This window comes from Rhinoraja longicauda, chromosome 15, assembly GCF_053455715.1.
Source record: "Rhinoraja longicauda isolate Sanriku21f chromosome 15, sRhiLon1.1, whole genome shotgun sequence".
NCBI lineage: Eukaryota > Metazoa > Chordata > Chondrichthyes > Rajiformes > Arhynchobatidae > Rhinoraja > Rhinoraja longicauda.
The window spans coordinates 49,875,745-49,882,803 of NC_135967.1; the positions used below are offsets into that span (position 1 = coordinate 49,875,745).

General features: G+C 45.9%; 1 pseudogene across 1 annotated transcript in view; it reads left to right on the forward strand.

The window, feature by feature from the left end:
* Positions 1–3,472, forward strand: part of LOC144600728 (interferon-inducible GTPase 5-like) — an 85,542-nt pseudogene extending 82,070 nt beyond the window's left edge. Inside the window, exon 8 of the transcript XR_013548177.1 lies at positions 3,102–3,472. The product of XR_013548177.1 is annotated as an interferon-inducible GTPase 5-like (transcript). The remainder of the gene's footprint in view (positions 1–3,101) is intronic.
* Positions 3,473–7,059: the final 3,587 nt, after the last annotated feature.

Sequence of the window (7,059 nt, forward strand, 5' to 3'; positions counted from 1 at the left end):
GCACTTATGTGGAGGTGTCACCAGCACAACTCACACGTGAACAAACCGACAGCAAGGTCATATCATATCATATCATATCATATATATGCAACGCGGAAACAGGCCTTTTTGGCCCACCAAGTCCGCGCTGCCCAGCGATCCCCGTACAGCATTTACCCCTGGAGCTCCTGTCTGGGCCGACACAGCGACACGCACAGCAAGTTGCAAAGGTCGCGATAATCATTCCTTAGTGAACATTAAAAGGTAAACTATCAGATGTGGATTGATGGCGCTTGTAAGGAAGGTTAGGTGGACGGAGTGCAAGGAAATCAGGAGAGGAGATGTGGGGATAACAGCTGCGTTGGGCGGTGGCGTGAGCCTAACTGACCTGTGTCTTTAACGGTATGTACAGATCGAAAATTATTTGAAAAGAAAAAACTTATGATGTCCCATAAATGATCGCCCTCTCTCTCAATGGAAAGCCATACCCAGTTGTCCACGGATCCACTGCCATGATGCCAGGGTACACACAAAATGCCCGATAACACAGCCGGACAGGCAAGGATGCTGCCTGTCCCACTGAGTTACTCCAGAGCCCAGCATTTTGTGTGTACCGATTTAAACCAGCATCTGCAATCCTTTCCTGGGTGTCAGGAGTTATGGGGTAAAGGCAGGAGAATGGGGTTCGGAGGGAGAGATAGATCAGCCATGTTTGAATGGCCGCGTAGACTTGATGGGCCGAATGACCTAATTCTGCTCCTATCACTTATGAACTTGTCTGAGGGAACAGTCTCCACACTTCACTGGCAGTTGGCAGGATTGCAGAATAATTTCTGCAAAGACTGGACCCTTCCCCACCCACTCCTCCCCAATCACCACTTCACACCCACTCACAGACTGATTCCAGTCTGCAAAGACTGGCCCCTCCCCCGCCACTACTCCTTTGTAACCTGAAGAAGGGTCTCGACCCGAAACGTCGCCCATTCCTTCTCTCCTGAGATGCTGCCTGACCTGCTGAGTTACTCCAGCATTTTGTGAATAAATACCTTCGATTTGTACCAGCATCTGCAGTTATTTTCTTACACCACTTCACACCCACTCACAGACTGACTCCAGTCTGCAAAGACTGACCCCCTTGTCCACTACGCACCCTCTCCTTGCTGCCCAACATCAGTCTGGCCACTTCTCTATTTCCAACAATAGAAATTGCAGAGGTGGAGAGGCTGTTCAGGAAACAGAAAAGCCGGAAATCTCCAGGACCGGACAATGTTTCCCCCTCTACCCTCGAGCTCTGTGCCGATCAACTGGCACCGATCTACACAGACATTTTCAACCAGTCCCTGCAAACCTGTACTGTCCCTGCCTGCTTCAAGGAACCCACTTTTGTCCCTGTACCCAAAAAGACAAGAATCACTGGTCTTAATGACTACAGGCCTGTCGCACTTACCTCTGTAGTCATGAAGACCTTTGAAAGACTTGTGCTGGCCCAGCTGAAAAATATCACAAACCCCCTGCTGGACCCCCTGCAGTTTGCACACAGGGCCAATAGATCGGTGGATGACGCAGTCAACCTAGCCCTGCACTTCATCCTCCAGCACCTAGACTGCAAGGGGACCTATGCCAGGATTCTGTTTGTGGACTTTAGCTCTGCTTTTAACACCATTGTGCCAGAGCTACTACACTACAAACTCTCCCAGCTGACTGTGCCTGAACCCCTCTGTCAGTGGTTCATCAACTTCCTGACGGACAGGAAGCAGCATGTGAGGCTGGGAAAGCACATCTTGGACCCGCAGACCCTCAGCATAGGAGCACCGCAAGGCTGCGTACTCTCCCCTCTCCTTTACTCTCTCTACACCAATGACTGCACCTCCACAGACTCCTCTGTCAAGCTCCTCAAGTTTGCGGATGACACAACCCTGATTGGACTGATCCAGGATGGGGAGGAATCTGCCTACAGAGGGGAAATGACACAGCTGGCGTCCTGGTGCCATCGCAACAACCTGGAGCTCAATGCTCTTAAGACAGCGGAACTGATAGTAGACTTTAGGAGACCTCTCCCTCCCCTCCCCCCACTCACCATCAACAACAACACAGTCTCATCTGTGGAGTCATTTAATTTCCTTGGAACCATCATCTTCAAGGACCTTAAATGGGGGCCACCATCGACTCCACAGTCAAAAAGGCCCAACAGAGGATGTACTTCCTGCGGCAGCTGAGGAAACACAATCTGCCACAGGCAACGATGGTCCAATTCTATACTGCTATCATTGAGTCCGTCCTCACCTTCTCCATCATGGTCTGGTTTGGCTCAGCCACCAAGCACGACATCCGGAGGCTGCAACGGATCGTTCGATCAGCTGAGAAGGTTGTTGGCTGCAACCTTACCCCCATTGATGAACTGTACATTGCAAGGGCCAGGAAGCGAGCGGGCAAGATCATCTCTGACCCCTCTCACCCTGGCCACAAACTCTTCGAAGCACTTCCCTCTGGAAGGCGACTCCGGACTGTCAAAGCAGCCACAGCCAGACATGAAAACAGCTTTTTTTCCACCAGCAATAACCAGTTCTACTCAATAACCAAAAGTCTGTCGTCCCTTTTGGTCTGGTTTATTTCACTCACATGTTTAAACCGTAATGTAGTATTCTTAATGTTTTATGCTTTATTCCTAATTGTTTATAGACAATAGACAAAAGGTGCAGGAGTAGGCCATTCGGCCCTTCGAGCCAGCACCACCATTCAATGTGATTATGGCTGATCATTCTCAATCAGTACCCCGTTCCTGCCTTCTCCCCATACCCCCTGACTCCGCTATCCTTAAGACCTCTATCTAGCTCTCTCTTGAATGTATTCAGAGAATTGGCCTCCACTGCCTTCTGAGGCAGAGAATTCCACAGATTCACAACTCTCTGACTGAAAAAGTTTTTCCTCATCTCCGTTCTAAATGGCCTACCCCTTATTCTTAAACTGTAGCCCTGTTTACTGTATGTCCGTGTTGTTACTTGCGAGCGGAAGCACAAAGGCACATTCCTTGTACGTACTTGGCCAATAAACTTATTCATTCATTCACTAATTCATTAATTCATTCATTCACTTGAAGGTGATTTAACGGATTTAAAGAAAAGGGCCTCTCTGGAGGGGTGGGAGCAATCCCGATCCCCGGTCTCTCTCTCCCTTGTGACATTGGGATATTGATTGGAGCAATAATACTTCTCTTCACCGACTGGCCAACAGAACAGGTAAACCTGTGAAAGAGCTAGTGAAACCTCATCTGCTGGGAGAAATAACTCCAGATGTAATTGCGAGGATAGGTTGGGGAGCTGCTGTTGTGACGGTTTCAGCCCTGGAAGTGGCTCTCGACTTCGTCCCAGTCATCGGCTCCATTTTTGGAGCAGGTTCATCGTTTCTCATGACCTTCGAGATCCTGAGAGATGCACTGAAGGAACTGACGGAGAGCGCGGAGAGGGTGGTGAGCGTAGCGTTTGACATTAATTAACTGCTTTGCATTTACATCGATCCAGAGAGTTCATGTCATGTTGCAGTCAATTGTCAGAACAGGTCCAACGCTAAATCCTGCCGTGATTCTCCTTGATGATTTTTCTGTTTGTCGTTGCCTTTTCTTTACATATTTCACAGCCACATTCCAGCAGGATTTAGAAATTGCACTATTTGAAATGGTGGCACAGTGCTTGAGGGTGTATCACTCTGTCAAATGAGACGTCTGGAATCATGTCTGCACCTCACAATTGGACGCAATGTATTTTTGAGTCTATTGTTTAAGAAGAGCAGATGAGTTATCCCCAGAGACCTGATCAAATCTCATCTGCTAATCGCCAGCATTGTGGCAGATCAGCGGGTTGCTGCATGTGAGACATCACCGTGCGCAATCGGGTGCTTGTATTCCCCTCGTTACAACTGCAAATACGTTAAAGACCATTCAACAAGTGTCAAGTTGTGAACCCGAGTCTCAAGGAGAGGAATAGAATGACAGGTCTTTCTATTTGGTGGAAGTGTTTACCTGCGGGCAGAAGGCTTAGGAAGCTCGATATGTCCCCAACAACTCTCATCAATTTATAGAGATGCATCGTAGATAGCATTTTATCGAGACGCATCACAGCGTGATTTGGGAACAGCTCTGTCCAAAACTGGAAGGAATTGCAGAGAGTTGTGGACACAGCCCAAACCATCACTCGAGCCAACCTCCCTTCCATGAAGGTAGACACAAAACGCCGGAGTAACTCAGTGGGTCAGGCAGCATCTCTGGAGAGAAGGAATGGGTGACGTTTCAGGTTGAGACCTTTCTTCAGGAACCCTGAAGAAAACATTTTGTGTCTACCTTCGATTTTACCAGCATTGGCAGTTTTTTTTCCTACTCCCTTCTATTAACTCCATCTTCACCTCACGCTGCCTCGGCAAGACCACCAAGATAATCAAGAACGAGTCTCATCCCGGACACTCCCTCTTCTCCCCTCTCCCATCAAGCAAGAGGCACAGAAGTGTAAAAATGCACACCTCCAGAATCAGGGACAAAGTCTTCCCAGCTGATAACAGGCAATTGAACCATTGGACTTTACTGGACTTTAACCCGCACTTGTCTTTATTCTCTTTATCCTGTATCTGCGCACTGTGAACCATTTGATTGTAATTATGCATAATCTTTGCACTGACTGGACAGCTCGCACCAAAAAAGCTTTACACTGGACCTGTGTACACGAACAATAAACAAAACTTACGGTAGGGTCAATTGCATCCGCCACAGGGAAAGGGTTATTGATCATTGTGCGTTTGTAAAGTGCACAGGCCATGTCGGGCAATTCCATACATCAATTGTTATTAACAGCTGGGTCTTCTTCAATGGTTCAGTGATTCTTTCATTGTCACAAGTACCAAGGTAGTGAAATTATTTTCACCAGAAGACCCTAAAACCGCCGCTCCTTCTGCAGAGACCCTGATAGAGATGCATGCAAGAGTTCAATCCAATCCTAAGCCATTCCATGGATAGTTCAAACAAGAAATTCTCACATTAATCGTCAATTCCTGTCACCCCTCTTATGGGATCCCATAGGTCTTCCTAATTTATAATGATGCTTAAATTCAAACATTCTTTAATGGTCATGAACAAATTGACTCAGCTCCATGTTGGGAAACCTGAACCCCTTTGTTTTTAATTCTGTTAAAAAGTCCAAAACACTAATATTTACTTTAGAGCAGGACTTTCTGTGTGTCCTGCTGTCAAAACGTACCTGATTTTCCATTGCTTATTCTCTGTAATTCCTACAGATGTAAACAGCTGAGACAAAAAAAAGGGAGAGCAACGCTTTTCAGAAGTTGAGATTAGAAATATGGCATTAACCTAGATATCTAAAATGCAAATTCAACTCATGCTGTTCTCTTTCATTTTGATTTTGAGCGCAATTCATCTTGTGATTGATGGGGGGGGGGGGGGGGGGGCAAAGTTATCCCGTTTGTACAGGTGATGGGTCATTTGAAATATCACCAAAACTTCCCCTAACAAAATTCCCCACGTTCACAATCAAAGGTCACCCTTGACAATTGATGGAAAACACTTGCTTTCTTATATACCGTCTGATTCCAGCCTGTTTATACCATGTCCAGGCATTCCTCAATCTAACTAGATACAGTCTCAGTTTGGAACATAAGTTATTTCGTGACAGTGAGGTACTATGAAGGCACCAAAAACACTTATTTGTTGACATTGAATTTGTGTGGTAGTCCTTCCACAGAAACATTTTGGGAGAAAATGGATGAATTAGATTGTATATTGGGGATGAGTTATTAAGTTTACAAATTCTTTGTCTTACCATGTGGATTAAAAAGTGAACTAAACACAGTGATTGCGAAAAAAACTGAAATGAAAGCCTGCTGTTAGAAATAGCAGACCAATCCGTTTCTATGGCAAGAGAAAGTGCTCTGATCATTCGAGTCAACAAATTTATCTTGGATTTCGCAATTTCCCCTAAAACTCACTGACAACAACCCAAACCAAAAACCGGTTGGTTGCCCAGTAAGGCTATTGCAGGAACGAAGTTGAAGATAGATGACGTGTCTATTCACTTGCAGGAAATGGACCCTTATCCCTTATCATGTACACTATAAATGGCTCGATTGTAAACATATATTGTCTTTCTGCTGACTGGTTAGCACACAACAAAAACATTTCACTGTACTTCGGTACACGAGACACTAAATTAAACTAAACTAAACTAGATATGAACTTCCGAGGAACTGGAAAAGCAGTGGACTATAATTTGGAAAAAAAACACATTGCAAAGGCCAATTACAGTGGGAGGAAGGTGTTTTAACACTTTTCATTATTAAAGGCGGATTTTTTTTCCTAATGCTAAAGAGTCAGTGTTTTATTGGCATATGTCCCGAAACGGATTAATGACATTCTTAACTTGCAGCAGCACCACAACAGGTTTATAAACACAGCACTTTTGCCGGGGAGCTGATCGCAGGACTGACCCACAATGGCGGGATTCTGTTGGCAGCAGCAGTAGTTTACTCCTGCAGCCACAAGGGGGAGGTATTACACCACTTCCTCAACAAAATGTTACTCCACAATCACTGTTTATGTGCGACTACAAACAACACGAGTAAATTAATCCTTCACATGACTTTCGAGTCAATTTGCGGCCTATTCTGCTCCCATAAGTCGCCTACCATTGCTCTAAGTTTGCAAGTTTACCTCGTGCGGCCTTACCGCAAGAAATAACCTCCACCTCTGGGCAGTGTTGCTGAGCTAATTCTTTAGGTGCCGGAGCTGTCACTGGCGCCGGAGCGGCCGCTGTTAACTTCCCCGCTGTTTATTTAGGCTTTTTTTTTTACAAAGGTGCCGGAGCGGCGCTCTGATGAGCTCCGGCAGCACTGCACCCCTGCCTCTAGCTGTTAGACCAGTCAACTTTGTAAGAAGGAACTGCAGATGTTGGTTTAAACCTAAGATAGACACAAAGAGCTGGAGTAACTCAGCGGGACAGACTTCTGGAGAGAAGCAATGGATGACGTTTCGCGTCGAGACCCTTCAAAATTTATTTGTGCTGCTTCCAACATATTAATTCATGT